The 26448-nt window shown below is 33.9% G+C and overlaps 1 protein-coding gene across 5 annotated transcripts in view; it reads left to right on the top strand.

Annotated features, from left to right (window-relative positions):
* The window catches only part of LOC143225546 (peripheral plasma membrane protein CASK-like), a 240825-nt gene that overhangs the window by 170476 nt on the left and 43901 nt on the right, over positions 1-26448 (top strand). The window lies entirely within an intron of this gene.

The raw sequence follows: 26448 nt of genomic DNA, 5'->3' as shown, positions 1-26448 counted from the left end.
CCATCTATCACCTAGTCTACGAGTTCAAAACTGGGGGCGGCTAACGACCTAATAGCTCTTGTATGTCTTCCATCCATTGTGTCAGACCCAAGACCAAACACACTCGAGTATCTAAGATTCCAAGTAGCTTATTTTATCAAGCACTTAGTTATGTACAAATAGAACGTTATATTGTCATTATACTTTACTTTTTAAACACCGGGGTTGTCACTAAAAACGCACTGTTCTATCATCACAGTGCATGTTATAAACTTATATTATCATTACAGCTTGCTTTTTAAAACACCAGGGTTTTCATCAGCATTTTTATACATTTTCATTCACAGTTTCTAGTTGTATTAAACATTAAGTATTTAGCCGTTGTGAAACCGAGTGTTCTCACTAGAATTCGTTTTCGCATTAAAATATTTACCTTACCTCTAAATCAATTTGTTTATTGTGTCTATTTTTATCTCATCACGATAAGCCACCTTACTCACTGTAATTTGCATTAGTATTGAAGTTTTAAAAACTCTTGTTGGATTTTGAATATACAATTTGATTTTAGGCTTTATATTCTTTACTTACGTTTTGCTTACGGCTATGAATGTGCTTTGTTCGTGAAAGCTCTACAAGTACTATAGGTTTCGTCAGTTAAGCATTTTGTCTTGGAAAAGAGCACGTTCTTGGTGTTTTCACGACGAAAGTGTATCAATGTTTGATTTTATGAAAACTGTTACAGTCGCATCCAAAATTGTGTAATTCTTTAAGTCCGAAGTTCAATGACAGTTGTAGAGCTACACGTATTTTTACATAAATTCCGGGGCTCGATTCTTCGCGGTGGACAGAGTGCAAATAGACTGTTATGTCGCTTTGCACTTAAAATAGCAACAAGAATAAAATTTCCCTCTCAGTGATTCAACGGTACGTCTAAGGTCTTGTAACGCTAAACAACAGTTTATCTTTTGTGCATGCTGTAACTGTTAAATGTTCCAAGAAGCAGACTATCAAACATTTTACAGAAGTGACGACTTTCACGTATACGTTAACGGTTAACATATTGTTAAATTTACCAACATTCACAGAAGTTTTTTTTTGCCATTGTGTAACTTTGCGCTTAACAACAAATAAAAAAAAAACATTTCCCTAGATATTGTCTCGAAGTTCGTAAGTTCCATTATAAAGAAATTTTGGACGAACTACTTGGAGTAGAGAGGGTACAGGTTATAAGTTTTCTGCTATTTAAAGATCCTGAGTTTAAAAATGAAACATTTTCAATTAGAAGGAAAGGCTGTTTGATATTGCTTTAACATTTGCCCTTCTTTCATCAACCTTGAACAGATAAGATGCTTATTCACCCAATACTTTATTTTTTAATACTAATCTACATTTCAACATCGTTGTGAATATATCTTACATCAGAAAACACAGAATATGAAATGCTGCTGATTTGTGTAAATAAATTGACAAGAGGAAGTATAGAAAAAGAAATATTAACAGTGATGTTAAATGTAAGCAAAGTATGTCAAGTGGACAATTATTGAAGCCTTGAGACGAAATTCTAAAGGTGACTAAAAATAACCAGTTTTGTGTGTTCCTAGGGTGTTTTGAATTACTTGTATCTTGTAATTTCTACGTTTATCATTCAATTTGCCAGTTTTGTAGTAAACTTGTTACTCTCTTCTTTTTCGCGATGGCAAAGTGCTGAGCCAACAATATCGGAAGAAAGCAACCTATATCGTGTTCCAACTCCACGCAACTCGGACTATTGAACCGAAATTTCAAATGGATCAGAGTCGTCTTTGCTTTATATAGTTGAATGACGATTCGAGTTTGTAAGGAGTTAATACTTAGAATGCGACAAGAAAATGATGTGTCTTACGGAGCAGTGTTAAAAAGTAAAAGAAATGGTGCAGTGACATTTGTATTTTTTGTCTTTATTTAATAGTTCCCAAACAAATATAACATTAAGTCAGTTTCACGTTCCAGTAGTATTGTCTGCGAAACTTCATCCAATAGTGGCAATGTATATCAGGTGTTAATGTTGTTTGATTTAAAATAGTTTTTTTTTCTCTTAAAATTGTTAAAACAGCCCGTACAATTAATGGACACAGACAAAGGTTTCTTGTTAATAATTCCAGTATTGGTTTTGAAAGAGTATCACTGTTAAGACACTGGAGTTGGAACGAGCCCCTCACACACACACACACACACACACACACACCATTTTTGTAAAATAAGCTTAACTAATAAGTTTCATACATATAGTTATCAGGTATATTTTAATATTTGTTTGGATAGAGAATATTTCATTTAAGGGAAACAAGTAGTTTGGTTGAAGGAAACTTAGGTTTCCTTTAATAGATACTGTATATTAATATGAAAGGATCATGCCAGAGGCAGGAATTATATTAAATTTTGTTTTGCTAAACACTAAAAATAAAGAATGAAGAGACGAAATGCAGTTACTGAAGTAGCCTAACAAGTATCTTGAATACGGTGTAATATTTCGCAGAGTTCTCAACTGTCACAACTTATTAAAAACCGTATATAACGTGCCACACACACACAATACATACTGAAGCGTATCCTAAAGCTTTTGTTACATCAAAATATTCATAAAGTACTAATGACAGCAAAGGGCAGGAATGCAGTGCCGTCTCTAGGGTTGTATTTAATGTTCGGCCACGTGGTACAAGCACACTTCTCTATACGTATACGTTAACGAAATGGTTCACTATATTAAATAACTGACAGCATATTTTCACCACCACTGATGATATCGTATTTGCTTTTATGTTAACTTCATTTAGTATATGTGCAAGCTAGAAATATTAAGTAGAAGTTTGTCTTATAAATTTACTTTGTGGTTGCGATAGGTTGAAAATAAACGCAAAACTAAACAAAACCAATGCTGGTAAACTTTAGCGAAATTACTGGTTAACTCGATAATATTTTGCATCGTTAACTTAAACCTACTGATTACTTGTTTCAGAAGCTACTTCTGGGAATGTTGGTAAATTTAATAGTGTAACGTATACGTGAAAGTCTCCACTTCTGTAAAATGTTTCACAGTCTATTTTTTGGTACATTTAACATTTATAGTATGCACAAAAGCTAGGTATAGTAGTTTTGTGTACACGTAATTAAACGAACGGTAAGAAAGTGTGTGCAGAAAAGACGTTAGAAAAGAAGAGTGCTTGTAACCACTGAATATTTTGTATAACCACAAAGTGCAGTATTAAACTAACATTAGCAATAAAGCACTGAATTACACATTCATTTGTTAATGTTCGAAAAACCTGCCCAGAGAGTGAAATTGAGTATTAACGCATGTTGTCAGTATTGCGTTAAATTTGAACTCTTCCCATCACACAACTTGGGCGGCTGTATAAAAGTTTTCCAGTCGAGTACAACGGAATGGTGTAAACGTCCCTAAAGATCCAATTGATAAACTGGTAAGTAGAGAGACGTATTTATAACAGTGGTTGGAGAATGTTCCCACGGGTGAATTTGTTAATATATAAATGTACATGCGTGTGCACGAACCCGGCTTAATAACATTCTTTACGCGTGGGAAATGTAACGCTACATATATTTAAAATTTGAAAAAACTTTACACACACAAATAATTGGCTACCTAGTAATCTTACAATAAGCAAAGCCTCACGTGATCTGCTCTAAGCCTCAGTTGCCCTATTTCTTATTATATTCCATTTTAAATTTGAAAAATGATTACATAAATAATTTTAAATGGGTCTCGGAGTATAATAATATTAATTTCTTTTAGATTTTATTCAAATCTTTATATTTTGATAAACGTTGATTATTAAAACAAGAAATTTCGGAGTTTAAGCCAACTGATATAGAACATTAAAAACATTGTAATTTAATCCATTGGTTACACTGAATTGTATTAAATTGTAGGGCAATTCATAAACTTGTCGATAAAAAGGAACATTGTTGACAGCATGTTTACAACCTATAATTAGCCATAAAACTGAAGCTTGTATTGGCTTGTCAGTTTTCAAGTTTAAAATTATCCGATAAAGATCTTTATAATATAATGCGTTTTACAGTAATATTCTTTCACAAAATGGTTAAATTTCGTAGCCTGGTATGGCTGGGTGGTTAAGGCATTCGACTTGTAATCTGAGAGTCCCCGTCACACCAAACATGCTCTCCATTTCAGCCGTGGGACAGTATAATGTTTTGGTCAGTCCTACTCTTCGCTGGTAAGAGAGTAGCCCAAGAGTTGGCGGTGGTGGGGATGACTAGCTACCTTCCCTCTAGTATTACACTGTTTTGAATTTTGCGCAAAGCTACACGAGGGTTATCTGCGTTACCTGCCCCTAATTTAGCAATCTCTGTGCTGCTAAGCGTGTTCCGCATTTTAAACGAAGGAAGGGCTATATCTGTTACAGTCCATCCTGGAATTCTGCCAAGAGTAGCCATGTGGACGGAGAGTGTTTCAGAGTGGTTGCCTGGCCTTTCGCCAGTAACTTCAAATTGAAGATGGTTATGTCTGAACCTTCGTATATTTGATTTGACCTTGTAAATCACGTGTCGCATTCAGATTGAAAATACAAATTACCAGGTACTTCTTAAAACTTTCATTGCATTGTTTACTATACTAATAACAACTCTCACAGTGCTGTTTTTTGTGTTCAAATACACAGTAAAAAACGGTATCTTTTAATATTTGTTTACTAATATGAAATTTCAAAATGATCAACTTGGAGAACTTTGAAGAGAAATAAGTTTTTTTCGTGTGGTACTAAGTTAAGACTCGTATGCCACACTCATCAATGGGGAAGTTGATTGTCATTTTTAACAACTTGTGAATTTTTGATGTTTTTTAACATTTTGAATTTTTGGAACTCTTTTTACCTTTTAGATAGTGTAGAAATCCCATTATACATACTAGTCTTGCATCTGTAAAACTTCACTCCGTATTTTGAGGCAATGGGTGTGTTTATACGAGTGACTGTCAAATCCCCTATTCGATTAGAGCAGTTCTAGAATTGACAGTGTGTGCTACATGCAATATACTATCAGTTCCAAATTAAAGACAGATAGAAGTAGTCGTTGGATAACTTTGCATGGATACCTGAAAAACATTCAGACTGTGTGTATAAAGGAACACACACACACACACACACACACACACAGTGGCAGACTTAAGCAAAATGGTAGTGATTTCTGAATATTGATGAATGTATTGTGTTATATATACGGTACTTGAATAGGTGTTAAGATAAGAGAATATTTTGCCATTCTTTCCATTTTATGGGGCTAATTTTTCTATTCCATTACAGAATGTAAATTTCAACACTATGGTAATGCTTCAGTGATTGTTGTTGACAATTGAATGAGCCAGGGTGAGAATACTTATCATTCTTTAGAATTCCCACATACTTGTACCAAGGGCATGTCATAAAGGTTCTGGTTGAATGAACATACCGATCACAAATGTAAGGTTTGAAATAACTGTCTTGGTGTACTCCATGCTGTGTCTTAACTATACAGAAAGAAGCTAGCATATGGTACCAGTAAATACTAGAATAAATCAGTTTAATAGCTTTCCATAAATAAACCTTGATTAAAATAAAAACAGTGTTTAACACTATTAAGTTCTGTTGTCATATCTTCCGAAGAGCACAGAGAATTATCAGTAGAACAGAGTTCATATAACAACTTTACATGATGTTTGTTAGATTTTAAATGTTCCCCAACACTGTCAATTATATTCTAGATAACGAAACCGAGACGGGTAAATTTGAAAATGGAAACGGAAGAAACAAAACACAAACTCAATGACATTTACGCCAAGAATCTTCGTTTATGGAGCATTAGGGACAGAAGAAAGACTGCCACTGATATCAAGCATGAGATAAATGACCATGTACCAAGTGATAGAAAAGTGTCCAATTCCACAGTAACAAGAAGACTGAATGAGAATGGAATATTTGGTTGTGTAGCTTTTTAAAAACTTTTACTTCTAGATTGTACATCCAGCGCAAGAAAGGTAAAAGATAATTACCTCAATGTATAGCGCCTACCATGAAGCATGGGAGAGGCATTGTGATGGTTTGGGACTGTTTCTCTACTCGGGCGGCAGGGGTATTTGCCAGTTAGATGGAATAATGGACCAGCACAAGTACCATCAGATACTTATCAATTATGTTATACCCAGTGGTTTGCATATTAATGGCAAAATATTCTACTATAAAAAAAAAAACCCCTAGAAACTCATCCAAACTATACAGAAATTATTTGGGTCACGTATGGCCAGTTGGATAGGGAACTCGACAGAATCTGAGAATCATGGATTCGAATCCCCGTCACACCAAACATGCACCCCCTTTCATCCGTGTTGGCGTTATAATGATGACTAGCTGCTTTTCCTCTAGTCTTACACTGCTAAATTAGGGACGGCTAGCGCAGATAGCCCTCGTGTAGCTTTGCGAAATTCAAAACAAACAATCAAGTAGAACTTATTTAGCAAAGAAAGAAGCTACCAGAGTCATTCAAATGATCCAATGACCCCACAGAGCCCTGATCTTAACCCAGTTTAACGGATCTGGGATTTGATAGATTAGAAACTTGACAAATCAAACGTTATTTCCCATAAAACTTCATGGGAGTATATTAGAGACATTTGCAATAAAATCACAAAGGGAAATTTAATTAAATATATTGCGACAATGTCTGAAAGACTTCAGTTATTAAAGCAAAAGTGGAACACAAAATATTAATTGTTTTCTGAACTCGACCATTTCCACTCAGTTTCTGTTGTACTAAATATGAATGTTAATAAAATGTTTTTCACCTGTGATTTACCTGCTTGAAATCTAATTTTGGATAGTACTGCGCACATATATATATGCAATTACGTTGTATATGTTTACTCACGTGCAAAGTTATAAAAATCACTACGAGGTTTTTTATTTGACAGATAAAATATTTTGATTTGATATTTTTTGTATTAATTATTTTCATAGATTTGAATGAAATAAATATTTCTAGTGTTTTCCTACATATTAAAAATAAGTTAAACAGGTACACTAAATATAAATTATGTATTAAGAAAGCTTACTATTAAATTTATCATTTTAGAGAAACATTACTTCTAGTTGAAACTTAAATTGCACATTTCAGTTCAGTCTAAGGTTAATGATAATGTGTCGAAAACTGTTACAAAAGAGAACTATTTTGTTAAACGAGTTTATCTATTGTACAAGTTATGTAAGATAAGGTTATGCTTTCTATTTTTAATCTGGGAGTCGTGAAAAGACTTTAATGTATTAGTATTGACTGAGTTTCCGCTCGGATGCATATCTGCAAGACTGAATAACCTAATCATGGTTAGTTTTGTGCAGTTATAGAGAGTGTTTGGTAAGAGTTCTTTCGATCGATTCCTTTTGAAAAATCAAGTATTTCAGTAGTTATGTTATTAGACATAAAACCCATAAAAGTATATATAACATTTCTATTTGTCGCGTGTTTAAAGTTGCTCGCTCGTTACAAAAAACAGTAATTCGTTTTGTTTGCAATAAGTACAATATTAATTCTTATTTTTGTAGAACATCTGCTGTTAAAGTTTGTTAAATTTACAAGCCTAAAGATCTGATACGCAATTTTTCTTTGAGTATCCCAAACCACCTGAAACTAGTATATAAAATATTAGCTGGTATGACCTCCCCCCCAAAAAAAAAGTCGAATCCTCTGGGAAGCTAAGTTGTATTCATTTTTGAAATTAGTAGGTTTACTTCACACAAGAGCCCTAATTGTACACATACAGATAGAAGGGTTGAGTATATTATATTAAAACGAATTTGAATATGCAAATCAAGTCACGTAACAAACACTACCTCTTAAGTCGTGATGAAGCAGAAGATATCAAACTACATTTTAACTGTGCTTGACCTTTAACATGTAGTTTGATGTCACCGAAAATTGTTTACTTTTGAGACAGTCACGTAACAGCCCTTTCAGCCCCAAATATTTATACACTCGTATCATAATAATGTGTTCAGATGGGAGATGTTGAATTTCCAAGAGTGGGTGAATATACCTTGTACTTCATGGTATTGTTAACAAAGTATTATGGACCAATTTAAGGAACCAGAAACAGACCTGTAACAAGTCTGCGTTTTGTAATAAGTGAGAATTAAATACGACAAAAATCATTGACGAAAGGCGAAAGTACACTTCTCTAGTCAACAGCGCAAGGATGTTCACGGCCTTTAAAGACGCGCGCAGAAAAAGGCCCATCACTTTATAAGTTCTCACTGGCTAAACCAGTCTGTTCTCCCGGCATGTACCTTACGTCTCTTGTACCAAAGATTACAAGCACTTTAGACACGCAAACATTGAACTAGACAGGTTAATATTTATATTTTGACAGAGAGAAAAATAAAGTGAAACTAAAATAAACCAACGAAATTAAAGCTGAATGTTATTGAAGCAAAAAATAAAACTTTTCATAAGATTTTTAAATGTGTTGTAAATATAAAATTTCATATTTTAGAATGTTCTTACTGTGATTTACGACAACAAGACTCGACAGTTTCGTTTTTTCTCTTTGCTGTTGATTTATTTAAGGTTCATATGACAAATGACGCAGCCAACACAAATAAACCTTCTTATTACTTTTGATGGATAAAGTAGATATTTTCTGTATACTTTTTCTGTTATTTTGGTCACAAAGTGAGAGTTATCTTACAAAACGATATAATTATAGAAAGTCATTTTCCACTGAACGTGAAGTTTCTAACCACTTCAGCATCGGATAAGAAGGTCCACCTTACCTTTAGACAATTTAACATCGAATTACACTGATGAGAAGAATGTTGCATCATTTGAATGTTCAGTTATGGAGTATCTTTGATGCATTTAAAATGAACTTATCCTATTAAAGGATTTAATACTTTGCTTGGTTTCCTGCTTAATACCCCAGAAATATTTTTCATAAGTACCTTTATGTCATAATCCTGATTTCAGTCAACATTATACTTAATAAATACTTCTTTCTTCCCAGCCTTTTCACAAACTTTATATGTAACGTAAAGGGCCTGGCATGGCCAGGTGGTTAAAGCACTTGACTCGTAAACTGAGGGTCGCGGGTTTGAATCCTCATAGCTCCAAACATTCTCGCCCTTTCAGCCGTGGGGGCGTTATAATGTGACAGTCAACCCCACTATTAGTTGGTAAAAGAGTAGTCCAAGAGTTGGCAGTGAGTGGTGATGACTAGCTGCCTTCCCTTTTGTCTTACACTGCAAAATTAGGGACGGCTAGCTCAGATAGTCCTCGATTAGCTTTGCGCGAAATTCAAACCACCAAACAATATAACGTAAAATACTTTTCTGCTTCATCAGGACGAATACATTTGAAGGATGCTTCCAAGACATTTTTGATTAACGCTAGATGTCATGACCTAGTGCATTCTCCGTTTTCTCCAGGCATTCAAACATCATATGTTTCAAAATATTAATTGATACTAAGATATCTCTCTGAAAAGGAAATTTTGCTTTTCTTCATATAACACATACTCTCCGGTATTTGCTGTGTATCATTCAGTATATAATGCACCCCCCTAGTGGCGGACGTACAACGCTAGGCACCGGGCTTTGATACCCATGGTGGGAAGAGCATAGATAGCCCGTCTATGTAGCTTTGTGCTTAACTTGAAACGTATCATTAAATCAATATATTCTTTTGCGTGGCAGTTGAATTTCATATTCATTTGTATTAGTTTTTGTTTGTTTTGAATTTAGCGCAAAGCCAGACGAGGGCTTTCTGCGCTGGCTGTCCATAAGTTAGCAATGTAAGACTAGAGGGAAGGCAGCCAGTCTTCACCACCCACCGCCAACTCTTGGGCTACTCTTCTATCAACGAATAGTGGGATTGATCTTCACATTACAACGGCTGAAAGGGCGAGCATGTTTGATATGACGGGGATTCGAACCTGCGACCTTCGGATTACGAGTTCGAGTGCCTTAACCACCTAGCCATGCTGGGCCAGTTTTATTAGTAGTAGCATCGTTATCTGCTTTGAAATTGATTTCATCAAAAAAATTGTATTTCAAAAATAACTATGTCTCAAGGACATAGAAAAACCTGTTTCTTTTTTATAAAGAATTTTCTGTATTTGAGCTGATGTGAAAATTCCATTCACTTACGATATTTTCTACTGTTGCCAGTTCATTTGGTCATATTCGTTCCTTCAGTTGTTGTTTCTATTTTATAAAAGCACGAAGTTATGTTTTTCGATACCGTGATAACATTATTGTTTTTTAGGTGTTTTTTTTTAACTAAGCCTGGCACGTAATATCAAACTCTGCACTTGCAAGGTTTCTTTGTAATAGTTGTGGATTTATGTTTTCAACGTGGCAGGAAAGAAGACAGATTTGTTTTACTACTCTCATATTGTCTTCCTCATACTTCCCTTCTCACACTTACGCTTTCAGTTTACAGTTGTTGATGCCACCGAATAAGGCCCAATAAGATGCAAAAGTGTTATGAGCATGCGTAACTTTTGATTTCCATTTTCGACGAAAATTCATCTGTTTCGCTTTCATACCAATCTCAGAATTTTACCTGAAGAAATGAATAGCAAATCAGAGCAGTATTTGGATTAAAACTTTTCATGACAGGAAGCGTCAACCGATCTTTGAAATGGTTTCAATTTTCGGAAAACGATGGAAGGTTTTCGGTTTTTGTAACTTGTAATTGCACACTGTGACGTAGTAACATGCATCGCGAATTATACTTTTCAATAAGATAAACTCGAGAAAAATATGGCACGTTGATTCACTTAAGATACTGTAATCTTACAACTACGTAAACATATGACTAAGTCCTTCGGTGAAAATGCAATTGACATCAGTGGCTTAATTGTACCTTATTACAGCGTTTTTCAAAAGGTCTTGAAGATAACAATTTCTAAAAGAGGCCAGCAGGATATACGTTCACTAATAAAAAGGTCTCATTCGTACCACCCATCCCACAGTCGTATACCTGTAGCAGTTGAAGAAAGGGATGTTCATGTTATTACATAAAAAGATATACTGGTCATGTCGCTAGAAGCAAAGTGTATATATTTCTGGGTGATCGGACTTTTGAAATGGACACTGATAAATCGTCATCTTCGTATGGGATTATGGAAGGACACCAGAAAGCAATGATGTGCTTTGAACATGATAATTTTATGACGAAGCTTTTTACAATAGAAACTACTTGCAGAACTATTGTCATGATGAACGGATGTCATATTCACGTTGACCGGACATGGCGACATAGACTGTACGACGTGTTAAGACCAAAATATTTTTAGTATAAAACTCAACTTCCGTATTCGCGTTAGTGTAAGTAAGTACAACGTTTTAAGCCAAAACAATGTATAGCTTTGTATTAGATTTCTACATTTTATCATATGCTTTGCAATGACATGAAAACTAACATTTATTCGATAGATTTACCAAATTTTGATGTATTCCGTTCTGTGCACTTCATTAAACGTTTCAATCGCTAAACATCGTTTAAACTTTAAAGAATGCTGTGCATCTCGTGATATTAATTTCATAGTGTTGCTGCAACATACTATAATATACGTGGGTCGTATATTATACGAGGGTCTAATGGTTAGCGCGTTTCACTGTAAACACAGAGTCGCCTTGGTTGCCGCAAAATAGTGCCCCAATTTTTGGGGCCGCGGATACATTATAAGAGTGACTGTTGTATTCAACTATTCGATTAGAATAACCCAAGAGTTGACGCTGGGTGCTGTTAACTGGATGCTTAGTCTCTAGTCTATCAGTTCAGTATTAATGATGTCTAGTGTAGAAATGTTTTGTGTAGCATTAAGCCAATATTCGAAACAAATTATAATTTCGTAAATCCTTGTAATAGTCGGTCTGACCTGAGAGAGTGAGTACTCATTGTCATGGAGCTCACCTCCCTACAGCTCTCTGAATCTTGCACACACTTTTATAGTCATTTATTTTTACTGATGAGACTAGACATAAGTTGCACAGTTTTACTGATGAATCTTCCAGATTTCACGTACTTTTAATGGTTACTTCTTTTTTGGCCTTTTTTTTTACTGATGAGACTAAACTTTAGTCACTTATTTTTTTATTAATAAGTCTTTCCTGTTTTTTAATGAACGCTTCCCTTGTCGTCATATAGGTTTATTGATAAGTTTTTACCGATCACCTTCCATGTAGTCGTCTGGTTCAGATGCAATTCCATTGTAGTCACGTAGTTGTTATTTATTAATCCTTCTTTTCTCACATTGTTTATCCAACCAAACAAACACTCCCTGGCAAACACGCGGTTTTTATTGACAGTCTCCCATAAAGTTTCTTTATACGTTTTCTTTCATTATGGTTGATCTATTATTATTTTCTGTCTTATTATGTGGTTTCTTAGTATTTTAAATAATAGACAATTATAGCTCGTGACGATAATTGTGTAGGTTGTTGGGTGCAGACACTCTGGAGTAAAGAAACTTTTTCTTTTGAATAGAAGGTAAGTCTGGTTTCTTTTACTTTAGCATTATTTTTAACTGTAACGATGACCTAGTCATCTCTGTTCTAACACTCGTCTTGGTCCTCATCGTCATCAGTACAACGCATATTTTAGTTTAACATGTTGATCTTTGGCCGGGTGGTTACGGCACTCGATTCGTAATCTGAGGGTTGCGGGTTCGAATTCCCGTCACACCACACATGCTTGCCTTTTCAGCCGATGGGGCGTTATAATATGACGGTCCATCCCCTATTCGTTGGTAAAAGAGTAGCCCAAGAGTTGAAGGTGGGTGGAGATGACTAGCTGCCTTCCCTCTAGTGTTACGCTGGTAAATTAGGGACGGCTAGCGCAGATAGCCCTCATGTAGCTTTGCGCGAAAACCAAACCATGTTGATCCTCACTAACTTTACAGTTTTAATCGACCTTTACGTTTTAAATTTAAATCAAGAGCGTAAATGTGATTATTTAAAAATTCTTAACATGAATCCTTTTCTTTCTGGTATCAGAGTACTGCAGCATTTTGATAGAAATACGAACACACGTGTTATGTATAATATTTATCTAATATATAAAGACGAAAAGCCGTTGGGGTACCTATCAACATGCAACTTCACGTAATAATGGCGCTTTGTCGCTACAACCTCGTTTGTGTATTTAAAATCCTTCCAGCCTTTTATACGTATAACAGACTATGCGCTGTTTGGGTATATAATTAGATTTTATGGTAGTGTAGGTAGGTTAGTAGAGATCGTGATAAGTAATAAAATCGAATGGAGCATGAGCGTTCTCCACCATTTATATTGCTAGCGCGCAAAAATCATAATCGGTGTTTGAAATTTCCCATTGCGTTTGCTTAGTTGTTAAGAAGACACATTGACGCAACATCACCAAATTTTCTTCTGTCGAATCCTTTGGCTACAACTACAATAACTTCTTGCTCATCCGACTAACAAAGTCAGAACCAGAAAAACGGCACACAGAGAAAATTCATTGTATTTACCATCACCATTAATTTGCAGGGTCATACGGTTGACCAAGTAATGATGCGTCTTTGAGAATGAATTTTTTGTATGTTTTAGTCCATAAGGATTTATCAAGAAGAACATTTGAACACAACTTAAAAATATGCAAAGTCGAAATACTAGGATAAGGACAGTTTTCTCCATGCACATAAATTTACTAGATTTCAACTGATGTATAGAAAACGTATCCATAAAACATCTGTTTAGATATAATTTAGAGAAGAAACAATCATTTTTACATCATATATGAAAGGTAACCAGCTTCTATGGTAATTAACTAACATAGCTGAGTAATGAAACCGAGACGTGAGAAAGATTTAATCAACAGTGTTTACATTAACAGTGCAGTTTACTCAAGTGCATTTTTTTTTTTAATTTTGAAGTTTCTTTCATTAAAGTCAACAAAGTTAAATCTAAAGTGAACCGATGCAGGCAGGAAGTTTCTCCTTGTAATAGCAAACTGCATATGGACCTGTATAAAAGTTACCGTCATACCATGAAAAGCATCCACTCTTAGACAGATGTTGTTGTTTTTTTTTATAATTTTTCTGCTCTAGTGAATTCTGTGACAGGGACAGTGAAGAAGTACATTTTTCTTGAAATAAGTCGTACTCAGACTGGCAATTAAATTAGTGATAAGTTAAAGTGCCTCATTAACAAAGATGCGTAAGGCGTTGTTGGTTCAAGATAGACATGGTTATTTATTTTAACGATGTAGCAAGAAGCGTTGTTGCTCGTAATAATAAATAATATATTCATCCGTTAAAGTTTTTACTGATTCACGTAATGTTTGTCCAAGGTAGGTCTCACTGGTTGTTTAACGCCCAAGCCGGTTATAATGTTATTTATATCGTCTACTCTAAGTAGTGGTATTTCATAGAATTCTCAGTATAAGCTTTACCACATAATATAAGCGTCCAGTCTGAGCTGTGTTGCAGAACCTCACTGTCAGTTTTTACTGTTCTGTACAAGTCCAGTCTAAGGATATTTAACTCTGATGTGCAGATATTATGATCTTAACGCTTTTCTAACCCACAGAAGTAATAATTCAAATTTAGACAGGCGATTTTATTTTAGTCTGTGGTGAACTAGACTTCCAATTGAATATGATGTACCCGTTAGTGAGCGTCGCTAATTCTACCCTTCGGCTATCACTCGTAGTGATAGTGAAGATGCGTTTTCATCAAGATATTTCCAGTACCATTATATAAAATGGTAATTACGTTTTCACAACTTCTCGTGCTATGAACATACCTAGGAGTAGGCACCGAGAAAATTACTTAGAATAATGAGAGTAGTTCTTGACGTTGGTCATAGGGTCTTTTGGGATTTTGGCAAATCAAACCTGAATATAATCCTAAGAAAAGCAAGTACTTCAAAACCTTTCATGTGATAATCAAGTTGCTTTCTAAAACCAGAGAAGCAAAACGTGGTGAACAAGACACCTTCATGTTGTTGTTGTTTTCTAAAAGTTTTATTTGTTTTGAAAATAAAACTGTGTCCATTTGTTCATTTTTAGTTTTGTTTTTGTAGAGGTTAACGTAAACTCTGCATACATTTGAAAACCGTTCGTTTTGTTATTTATCTACCTGTTGACAAACTCTTCGAAATCCAACATGGCAGAACTTGCTTACTTTGAATTATTATTTGAGATCATAGTAGGACTTAGTATATAATTATGAAAGTAATTGTTTATATGTAAACAATTGTAAACATGTTGATAAGGATGTAACTAAATACGAGAAGAAAGAAAAATATAATGAAAATTATCATGTGATAACAAAATCTATATCTAATTTTAATTTTATCATTAAAGTTTGAAAACTTACAATTTTGTTCTGTAATTGTGGTAAACTTGTACTTTGTTTTCAGCAGATAATTCATTTTAACTCGAGTTAATAGTGAAAAAAAAGTTTCTAGTTCGATTGAACGACGGTTTTTATTTTCATCCTATTCAACATTGTATTTTTTCTTCTTTTGGCTTGAGAAGAAAAACGTATGTCCTCTCAGTTTTAGAGAAAGCACAAGGAATCGATCATCGTTCAGAGAAATGAATGTGTATCTTCTATCTCGTCATCCACGTTTGTTCTGGCAGTATTTGTGACGCTTCTGTGTCCTTTGTGAAACAGTCGAGATCAGCAATAGGAACGTGTAAATCCTCTAATGCAAAACCTCATAGAAGTCATGTGACATTTTATAAAATTGTCTTCTGAAAACATTTAGTACTTACATCCTAGGATACTTAACTCTGTGATGTGCAGATATTATGACCTACAAAAATAATACATCTATTCAGATTTAACCAGGCGATTTTATTTTAGTCTGTGGGTAGCTACATTTCCAAGTGAACATGATGTACCTGTTAGTGAACGTCGCGAATCCTGCCCTTATACTGCTACTCATAGTGGTACCAGTGAAGATGCGTCTTCTTCAAGGTATTTCCAGTACCACTATATAATATGTTAATTACATTTCGTCATCGGAATACTAATATTTATGCTCAAGCCATATTTTAATATTTCGATTAATATAGGATACTGTATAAGTTTTGTAAACATTTGCCTACTTGTTTTGGGGCTGAAGATATATTTCAGCACTTTTATTGTATGTAAATGAATAATAACACCAGCAATAATATCACTAACGTACATACCACATGATATAACACCGTAAAAGTTTATCTGCCTAGCTTGCTTTTCAGAGCAAAGAGACACTGTGCTATCTGCTGTTCACCACAGGGAAAAGAACCCCGAACTTTAGCGTTTAAAGTTCATAAACTTACCGCCATACCAGTGGGGGACTGTGTAGACAGTGTTTTCTATTTTGCTTAACGATTCAGCCAAGTTTTACTCTGTTGTCAACATGTGTAAGCTGCGTTGTCCCGTTACGTTTAGCTCACCAATTTGTAAACGCATCATCTTTGGGACTATTGCGTTTTTTTTTTCCTTTTATAGAAACACTGAAAATGGGCAAGATTCGAAAAACGAAAAACAGCGTATTCTGCACTTTAGGATTGTGACTGTGTTATAAGAGTATTGCTTACAATGATATATGTTATGTCATCCTAATAACTTTTAGCACACATTATTTAACAGAGATAACTGCAAATTGTTTCATTTGGTCAGAATGATTACTGCAAACATTCTAATATTTTATTAGGACCTTTTTACCTATTTTAGCCCTAATAACAAGTGGCTGGTTTTAGCACTTTCGGACCGTTTTAACCGTACTAGTATTATTAATAATTGATAGACGTTACTATTACTATGCTTAACGTTTCATTAAGTCTACTACTGTATTAAGCCAACTGATATTTGATTGACAATACTACCGTGTTCATTTCGCTGTCATTCTAAAAACAAGTGATAATTGACTGATGATAGTGCCATTTCTTTATTAATAATGGTGCCATCATCTTAGCGCTGTCATTCTAAGCAAAAGTGATGGCCTGGCATGGCCAAGCGCGTAAGGCGTGCGACTCGTAATCTGAGGGTCGCGGGTTCGCGCCCGCGTCGCGCTAAACATGCTCGCCCTCCCAGCCGTAGGGGTGTATAATGTGACGGTCAATCCCACTATTCGTTGGTAAAAGAGTAGCCCAAGAGTTGGCGGTGGGTGGTGATGACTAGCTGCCTTCCCTCTAGTCTTACACTGCTAAATTAGGGACGGCTAGCACAGATAGCCCTCGAGTAGCTTTGTGCGAAATTCCAAAACAAGCAGCAAAAGTGATAATGGCTGATAATAGCGCCACCAATTTATAACGCTGATGTTTCAAGCACGAGTGATAATTGACTGATAAATAGCGACATTAGCTTATACCACTGTTACTTTAAACCCAAGTGTGATAGTTGATTAAAAATTATGGAACCAACTGATGAAGTTTTTCTTTATGTGAAAGTAATAGTTGGCTGACACTGACACTTATAACGTATTAAGCATGAGTAATAGTTGACTGATAACGGTGCCATTTATTCAAGACTGTTATTTTGAGGACAAGTGATTGTTGCAGGTATTTCTTCAAGTACAAGTGGTAATTAAGAGACATGATGCCGCCAGTATTAGTTTTTAATATAGGTTTAGTATTGTATTTATTTACTAAAAACTTTAAATATTGTTTTTTTTTGTTCCTTTGTATCGATCTTTTTCAGTCGTTAATTGTAGTATACTACAGAAGGTGTTTGAAGCAATCAATATACATAAATACATCTGCCTTAAGTTTTTATTACCAAGCTAAATGCTAAACTGAATGAAATGCTTGATGAGGGTCGATGTCATTATTTTAACAAACGTTTTAATACCAGCCGTCTAAAGTACTATCGTACTTAATAAAGTAGAGAATAATGTTTCGACCTCCTTATATAGTTTTTACATAGTATGGACTTTAGTTTTATACCTGTTTTGTGAATAAATGTGGTGTTTACTAGAAACTACAAAAACCTTACACTGCTGCATACCAAGTATTCCCAACATCAGCGAAAAAGTAACCAATATTTGGGAAAACCTTATAACATACACAACATTTCAGTAAACACCAAATTTATTCATAAACCAGGTACAGAACTAAAGTCTTTAACAGTGGTGGCTAAACTTGCTTAACGTAGGAGCCACATAAGATGAACTTCAAATGTTTGAGAGCCACACAAGACATGAACAAATATTACATACACGTTTTTATTGTTATATGCACATTTTGTTACATAAATTTTATATAAATATTAAGAAACACGTATATAATAATATTTATTCATGTATGTAGTTTTTAAACTGTTTATTTGTATTAGTTTTAATAATCACAAAGTATAGATATATATACCAAATGTTTTCAAAATCCTGACTGATTATTGTTTTAATTATATTGAGCATATTTAATACGGTAATGAGCTATGGATACATCTATGAAAAATATGCAAATTTGCATTTCATCAACATTAAATGAGACTGCCAAAAATAAAAATAAAATGATTAAAGGGGTAAAAACAGATATTTTTAATGACACTTATTTGTCTTAGTAAATATCTGGTCAAAACATGGAGGAAAATATATAAAACAGTAAAATTAGAGATATTTTAATCAGATACCAACTCACAAAATTTTAGTTTTATAATGTTTACTGAGTTTCCATCTTGGTTGTGAGTCGTTGAAACTTGGCTGATATGTTGTCAAGGCTGTATGAATTAGCTCCGTCAGGTGTTGATTTGTAACGATTGCACGATGCTTCGAATTCGCAAACTTCATTACAGAGTACAGTGATTCACAGCAGTATGTTGTGCTAAAAATTGAGATGAGTCGCACACTGGTTTTCCTCAGTTCAGGATATTTCATTTCTGGAACTTGCTTCCAGAATTCAATTGTAGAATGGGATTTATGGATCATTTTTAGACCCAGGTCCACCTTTAGTTCTATTAGTTCTATTTTCACAGTGGTGATTCTGTAACCAGAGGTTCGCGAATTGTACAACCATCAACGATAAACGAATATACAAGAAAGGCAAAGCAAGGCTTCAGCTTCTGCAAGTCCTCAAACCTGTCCAAGAATTTATCAAGCAGTCCTTGTAATTAATCTTTATATTCTTCCAGTTTGTGGTCTTTTATTTCAATATCAGGGAATGCATTTATTTTTATTTTGAGATTGGGAAAGTAACTGAAGTTTCTTGACAATATGTCTCTTTGAAAAAGTCTTATTTTATTCTGAAAGCTGAAAATTGTATGAGTAAGATCAGAAACAGTCTTATCCTTCCCCTGGAGTGCCAAGTTGAGAGTTTGTAGATGATTCATTATATCAGTAAGGAACATTAGATCTTACATCCATTCATCATTTCCCAGTTGGGGATAGAATCTTTTCCTTTCTTCAAGAAAAGTAATAGGCTTCAACAGATTCACAAACCTATTTACGCCATTGCTGGTTGACAGCCACCTCACAATGCAGTAGAAAGAGACATCACTGGGTTTATTTTCAAGCTCCAGTTCTTCAATAAATTTTTTGAACTATCGGTGGGTTTTCCCATTTAAGCGTATAAAATTGACAATTTCAAGAATAAATTTCATAACATCTTCATACTTGAAGTACCTGTATACCAGGTTTTCATGATGCAGGTTATCCATCTGTTGCAACACTGATGAGCTTATCTAGTGGAATATCAGCATTTGTTAAGGCTCTGTCAAACATGTTTTTAACGTCAACACCACCAGTTGTTTCTTTTAGTGCTACTAAGTCCAACATCTCTTCTTTCTCAGTCACATCAGAGGAAGCATAACGAACAAATATCGCCAGTTGTGGGTATGTATTGTATGACTGCAGATTCGTCAAGCTGAATGCAAGGGAATTCTTTAAATCATTTTACACTTTGCCTGCAACATCAATACTGATCTGGGAGATGCATCTCTCTGTAGTGTGGCGTGAAGCCGATGTTTGTGCTATTAGTCGCTGAAGTTTTGTGTTATTTGGATCTAACACTGCAACAACTTCAGCTCTATTCTTCTTAAATTCACTATCAGAATACGGGCGTTTAACACGAGCAATATTTTATGATATAACAAAACTAACATCAGTCGTTGTATCAACTTCCTTACTGAACGTTGTCAACAATTTCTGCTTGCTATTTAGTGATAATTTTAACACGATTCACATGGTTTTTCGTAATTCTGATTTAGGATGATAATCAGATGAAAAGTTTTTTATGATTTGTTTCATAGTGGCGTTTCAAGTTACTGGCTTTGTAATGACTGATTAACACATTGCAGATAAGACTCAAAGGTTTACCTCCTGTAATAATGAATGCAAAATATTCCTCCCACTCTGGCTTAAAATTTCTCTTTTCAACTTCATACTATTACTTCTTACAATTTTATGATGCCATCTTCCTTCACAAATTTTCACAGACGCTTCTAAAAAATTAAAGTGAAAGAAACAATAAGCTCCAACACGCACAACACAACCAAACTCTCAGCGTCCAGTATTACACTAACACTCCGCTAATTTCACTGCCCGCAACACAGCAACACACGCCACAACACGCGTTCGCAGCCACGCCCACTAAAACTAACGTTATCAGACTGGCTTGTACAATTACTGATTCTCCAGCAGAATTCCTCTGTAATCCTTGCTGGTCTGAAATTGTTTAATCCCTGACTCAAATCTAGCATTAAAATTAGGATTTAAATTCTTAAATATATTTACTCACCATGAACATCAAATTCACGTTTTAATCGAGTAGACTTTCAATTTATACAAAGTAAATAATTATAAAGTTTGAAAATTTTTATTTACCTTCTATATTAATTGTGATGCAAAAAAGGAGCTTAGCCGACGTATTTCCGCGAGCCGCACATTAAAAACATTTGGTATATATTAGGTTGAGGAATAATTCGTGAGCGTTTTTAAATAATTTCATTCAAGCATTACATGCAAGACTATACAATACTTCAATGCATGAACACATTACACCCAAAACACTTATTATGATACTTTATTTCATGTAATATCTAGGTATATAGTATGCATTGTTTTAAACGAAATTGCAAGAAATTAAATGCGAAAAGCAGATGGTGTCGAAAATGCTCGATTTTGTCCACTTGACATTCCATTCAATGAGCTGAAAATGAAAGCAAAAATTAAAGACATATGAAAATCAAACACACCATCTATTAGAGCAAAAAATTATCTACCAAATGACATGAAATATTTTGCGAAAGCGTTTCATTTATGAATATATTTTTGTAACTTGAAAAAACGCTCACGAATTATTCCTCAACCCAATATATGTGTGCACTTTGTGATTATTGAAACTAATACAAATTAACAGTTTAAAAACTACATACATGAATAAATATTATTACGTACATGTATTTATTAATATTTATATAAAATTTACATAACATAATGTGTACGTAACAATAAAAACGTGTGTGTAATATTTGTTCATGTCTTGTGGCTCTCAAACAAATTAGGATATTACAAAATATTTTTAAGAAATGAAGTATAGATCATGCTACAAAAATTAATGAAACAAGAATTAAAACCAAAAATCACGTATTTGTAAAATATAATACTTACTTTGGCAGTTGTATAGACATGTCCCTAATTTGGTCTACAGATTGCATTTTATGAATTTGTGATTGTGGTTTTAATTATTGTAAAAGGTATAACTTCGGGCTATACTGAAAGCTTATACATGCTGTTTTCGTTACATGGACATGAAAAACTGTACAAATAAACAGGAAATAATTTTTTTGTGTAAAATAAGAATACTTGGTTATTCTTAGCATTGCTATAAGAAGTATCCAAAACAAAATAAATGCTACAATAAAAAGAACACAAACAAGTGATACTAGCTAAATAGTTTAAAATGATTTGAAATTCCTACTTTGATTGGAAAATTTAGACAACTTCGTGTAGCTATACGAATCACAATGCCGACCAAATTAGGAATTGAAAATAGTTTTAAAATCAATACAACTTATTCCCCCATTTACTCAAAATTCTATCACTGCCAACCTCTTATTTGTATATAGCAAAGTATGGTTGCTGACTATTAACACTTACAAATCTCAACTTCACTTTGCTATCTGTAATCATTGCTGCCATGGGAATACTTACATAATTATATCGTAATCCGAGGGTCGCGGTTTGAATCCCGGTCGCACCAAACATGCTCGCCCTTTCAGCCGTGGGAGCGTTATTATATTACGGTCAATCCCACTATTCGTTGGTAAAAGAGTAGCCCAAGAGTGGGTGGTGATGACTAGCTGCCTTCCCTCTAGTCTTACACTGCTAAATTAGAGACGGCTAGCGCAGATAGCTCTCGAGTAGCTTTGCGCGAAATTCAAAATAACAAAATAAAATAACATAATTATATTAATTTTTAATTGTAGGTGTGAACACCTTCAACATTCTGTAACTAACGGTTGGAATAGAAAGTAAGCAATTTCAGTTTTATCGAGGTGAGCCCGTAATACCTGTTTTAACATATGCCGATTTGGTGCCTCAAAAAACTATTAATCTATCAAATATTACTTAATCCAGCACAGTATCTGTACCGGTCAACCTATTTGTTGTTTTTGTATTGCATTACAGGTTACTTATCTTACTTTATTCCATAAAAATAAATAATATTTTTATGAAATAGAACTCCCCATACTTATATATGTCACAGTAATTCATTTTTCTGCAATCTATCAGAAAATATATTCATATTTTTATTCACTTAAATAGGATTTTTAGTTCTATTACAATACCACATTTCAGCTTATTTGATCTTGTTAAAAAAAAGAATTATACAACATTCCTACTTTTTGGTGCGACACAGCGACTTGTAAAATGACTTGAGTTTTTTTATTTTTTCAAGTACAAACTATTAACTCGTAGTTTTCTCATCTCATGACGGATTTGATATTCATTTACAGTTTTGGACTCAGAACGTCAAACTCTTTCGATTGGTACATTTGACCTTGACCAAGTTTGCATATATTAATTAATTTACTCTAATCCTGCCTAATAGAATTTCAGTTTGAGGGTAGGCTAGTAGAAATCGAATCAGGTATACGCGCACCCCATTTTGGTATTGCTAACGTACAAAAATATATATAATAAAAAGGAGAGAGGTCTCACAGATTAATTTACTCTAATCCTAGTGCCGCGATCATTTAGGATTCCCTTTTGTTTAATTGTGTTTCTATTATACATTATTCTCTTTTAGGTTTCGTTTTGGTTATGAACAGCTAACAAGTCTTTGTCTTACATTATCTCTTCGTCTGTTTTGACGTGGGTATGCACAAATGGCCAAAAAATGCGTTACGAATTTATTTTAAACATTATCCTTTTTGATATTGATAAATATTTTTAAAGTTATCTCACGGCTCATTAATTCCTCCTTATCGAAAAGTTAGCAAAAGGGAGTAACCTTATTAAACAATCTTCTTGGAGATAATGTAACAGGAGACTGAAGATATTGTAAAAAAACATTCTGTTCAGTGATGCATATACCTGACGTGTATAATTACGGGCGGATACAAGCTCATGCTGTATACCAGTGTGTAATATCACATTGTAATTAAATGTGAAAAACACGTCATTAAGAAAAGTGAACACCTATTCAGTCCAGTAATGTGTGACCATCCATTAACCACACCTTATGGATGTCATGGTGTAAGCGTAAGTTACGTAGATAAATGAAAGGAAATCAACCCTCAACAGTTAGTGAATCATTGTCAGAATTATTACCATTGAATAAGTCGAAGTACAAAAAAGGATGCCTCAGAATAAAACCATTCAAACCACTAATGTGATTTACGAGTGCGCGCGCACACACACACACAACCAGAACCAGTGTACAGTACGTGTAACTAAAATTGCTTTTATTTTAAGAAAGCCTAAACGTTTCTCGTCACAATTTCTATTTTCTATCGAAATTTACATTTTTTCGAGACGTTATCTTGTAAAGCTTCGATCATGTGGGCTGCCATTTCAACATTCTTTGGCTGATGAATTACTATAAAATAAAATTACGTAGAAAAGTTGCTTTTTACGTTTCTTATATGCATAGTATTCGTGATTATGGTTTATGATATTATAATTAACGAAAATAATTAAAATATATATATAGAATGAGTGTTTTGTGCTTTTCTTATAGCAAAGCCACATAGGGCTACCTGCTGAGCCCACCGATTGGAATCGAACCCCATATTTTAGCATTGTAAATTTGTAGACTTACTTCTGTACTAGCAGTATCATAGAATGAGAGGAAATATACTACAAGTAGAATCGTTGTTAAATTTGTTCTCTCTTCATGACATGAAATTCACAATATATTCTTATCCAAAAACTTCCCTATATGTTCAAAAGACCCGGGAATATCATAGGATCAAAAATTATATGAATTACAGAATAAGAAACTTGATTACCATGACTCTTATGGGAGGAAAGGTGCACCTTTCTTCATGCTGTTTGCAGGTGTGCATGGTACAGTTTTCATTGTTGTTACAAATAACACCAAATATGCTGAAACACAATTGTTATCAGGAAAAAATACGTTGAAACCTTATTGCAATACAATACTTTCATTACTATTTCAAGAACAGTTTCCAAATGGTTACTGCGAATGAAACTAGTCACTTAGTACAAATGTACTCAGTAAGTGCTTTCCGAAATGAATGCGCATATTCTTGAGTGACTGAAGGTTTGAAATTGTTCAGCCTTGAATATTCAGTGGAAATCAAGGATGTTTAAAAATCATATAAAGCATGTTTTGGTTTTGTAATGATGAAAAACCCACTTTAAATAAAAATTTATCTCAAGATAGCTGATATAGGTATTGAAACTTTTATTAAAATAAAGTACAGAACAACGTTTTGACCTTTTTAGGTCATCTTCAAGTTAACCTGAAGTTTTGGTACCCATGCCAGCCATCTTGAGATGCATGTTTTGGTTTGTGCGTGTATGAGCAATTTGGTGTTACTTGAAAAATCATTTTTTATGGAAATAGGTGTGGTAAAGAAACTTTATAGACTTCTACTAATTTACTGTATTTTCTATGTTTATAACATTTTACTGAACAAAAGAATCTCTTATTCTGTTTGTAACTAATAATAGAAGCACTGAAGCTCAAGCATAAAGTTTAAATCACATTCATTTGGCTTTATTAGGCTTTCATATTGGGCATAATACACTTTTACTCTAAAACAAAGATTTATTAGAAAGTTCATGAAAGCACTTTGTTAAGAAGACTGAACAAAAGTGAAGTACCAGTGAAAGCTTACTCTGTATGTGTGTATATATATTTCTTAAATTTTGTTTTTGGACATTAGAGAATACTTTGGAAAAAAGTAGGGAACAAATGAAGGTTTATGTGTTCTAAAGTTGTCTTATTTCTATAATTTGTGAATGTTTCTTATCACCACCAGAAAATGTAATTTAATAATTTAATTGAAGAAAAGAAAGAATGTATAAGTGATGTAGAGGCTCAATTTATTTTTCTTTCAATATTCCCTCTGCAGGACAATAGTTTTGTTAGAATTCACGACTTAATAGTACTGCTGGGAGAAGCGAAACGGATACATACACTAGGCCTTGTATTACAGTGGAATGTAAACTATATGTAGGTTTTGATGTATAATAAAGAACCATATGTTAAAACCTACAACTTTCTATAATTGGATGTTGATAAGACAAAGAAAATATGGATGCTGAATAGCTAAGTGTTTTGGGGAAGATGGTTTAAGTATGAAATAAAGGTTTCTGATTCCTTATGAAAAATATTGTGGGTAGCAATGAAACAACCAAGAGCTCTACAATTGTTGTTTAGCAAATATTGCTTGGTATGCTTGAAGCAAGTTAGGCTGCTTGTGGCATATATCTTCGAAATTTATAACAAAAATCTGAAGTAAAAATTTGTTTTGTGGATAAGACTTCTTGAAATCAGCTAAAGAAGAACATGACTGATGTAGATAAATTATTTTGTTATTAAAGAAATAATCTAGAACTGGTTGGGTTTGAGGAAAAAATATGGATATTTTTGAAACACTATAACTGATTTGTCATTGAAAGGTAAAGTTAGTGTTTTTAAAGTAATCTACAAATAGAATTGCTTTGCATGAAAAGTAATTTGAATATTTATGAAACATCTTACAACTAGAAATAACTGATTAAGGTGAGTGATTTTGAAACAAGTTATAACTTCAACTTATTTTTTGTGTAAAGTAGCTTGGGTTTTTATTAAAAAAAAGTTCAACCTAGGAGTGGTTTGATGTGAAAGGTAACTGGTGTTTTTAAAACAAGCTACAAAAAGAACTGATTAGTGTGAAAATAGGTGTTTTTGAGATGAATTAGAACTGATTTGTTTTGCAGAATGTAAGTTTTAGGACTGACTGACATAAAATATATTAAAAATTTTATGAAATACTGGGAACTTGAATATCAGTGG

This window comes from Tachypleus tridentatus, chromosome 9 (assembly GCF_004210375.1).
Source record: "Tachypleus tridentatus isolate NWPU-2018 chromosome 9, ASM421037v1, whole genome shotgun sequence".
Lineage (NCBI taxonomy): Eukaryota > Metazoa > Arthropoda > Merostomata > Xiphosura > Limulidae > Tachypleus > Tachypleus tridentatus.
This window is presented reverse-complemented; position numbering and strand designations above follow the sequence as displayed.